The sequence below is a fragment of the Pteropus vampyrus genome, unplaced genomic scaffold (genome assembly GCF_000151845.1).
Source record: "Pteropus vampyrus isolate Shadow unplaced genomic scaffold, Pvam_2.0 Scaffold19, whole genome shotgun sequence".
NCBI lineage: Eukaryota > Metazoa > Chordata > Mammalia > Chiroptera > Pteropodidae > Pteropus > Pteropus vampyrus.
Window position 1 is genome coordinate 12,110,634 of NW_011888800.1, and position 1,650 is coordinate 12,112,283.

A 1,650-nucleotide genomic window follows, 5' to 3' on the forward strand; every position below is an offset into this window, starting at 1 on the left:
TTGTAGGATCTCAATAAATGTTGTTGAAAGAATTATGAATCTTTCCACAGAAGAGTTTGGCAACATACGTCAAAGTTTTAAATATGTATATTCTTTGACCCAGGAGTCTACTTTGGGAAATTGATTTTTCCCTTATTTTGTTTGTTTTACACACACACACACACACACACACACACGCACACCCCTCACAGGAGTGAGTCTTGAGATTTTCTACTTTTTGGAGTATATAATCAGAAACGAACAATAAAAATACATTGGGAAAATGTAAGTTAATGGTGTTTTACATAGGTTGTATCAAAGTGTCCCCAGATTAAGCAGTTGCATCAAAGGGAGAACATCAAAATGTCACTGTCATTTGAGAGACTGCCCGAAATTGCTGTGGCCAAAGGGTCATGTCAAAAGTCAGAGCAGGTAGAGATTATCAACTTAGGGAAGGGGCAATAGTTCAAAGGTGTCATCTGAAAGAGGTAGTGTATGTGTCAGGTCATCAAAGAGAGTTAGGATTCACCTGAATGAGGAAGAGTGGAGAGGCTGAGGAAAGTGCACAGCAGGCCACAGGATCAGCACAAAGAGAGGGGGTGGGAGTGTGCAGGGCATACAAGGTGCTCATTTGGCCAAATAGAAGGAGAACAGAGAGAAGCAAGATGCAAGACCGAAAAGGTAGGCTGGGCCAGATCACAAAAATGTCAACAGCTGATGGGAAACAATCAGAGGGACTTAAGTAGAGGGGAACATGGCAGTCTCCATATTTTATTATGTTTTCATTTCTTTTTTGAGATAATAGAAATGATATTATGCTCAGTGAAGCATGGAATATCCTTATATGTTGCTTGAAGCACACACTTATATATAATTGTAGAAGAAATTCCTAAACATGGAATTGATATGTGGAAGAGCAGGCACATGTTAAATTTTGATAAATTTTCTGAAATTGCCCATTTTAGAGGTCATATCAATTTACATGCCTTAAATATGTATAAATGTCTATATACCCTGGTCAAAAATAGGTTGTCAAAATTTTTAAGAAACTTTAGATATTAGATGGAAAAGGGCAATTTTAATTTACATTGCTTATTGCATGAGAAACTAGGCATCTTTTCAACTATCAGTACTAGTTGTATTTCCTTTTGTGAACTACAGTAGTTTCCTTTATTCACAGTTTTAGTTTTCCACAGTTTTAGTTTTCCACAGTTTTAGTTATCCATGGTCGCTGCAATCCAAAAATATTCTATGGAAAATTCCGGAAATAAACAATTTATAAGTTTTAATGCACACCGTTCTGAGTAGTGTAATGAAACTGTGAGCTGTCCCTCTCCCACCCGGGACATGAATCATCCCTCTGTCCAGTGTTTCCATCCTCTATATGCTCCCTGCCCCTTAGTCACTTAATAGCTTCTTGGTTATCAGATTGACTGTCATGGTACTGCAGTGCTTGTGTTCAGGTCACCCTTATTCTACTTAATAATGGTCCCAAAGTGCAACAGTAATGATGCTGGCAATTCGGATATGACAAAGAGGTGTGTAAAGAGCTTCTTTTAAGTGAAAAGGTGAAAGTTCAGTACCATCTACGACTTCAGGCATCCACTGGGGATCTTGGAATGTGTTCCCTGGGATAAGAGGGGATTGCTGTATCTGTTCATGTCCTTTGCC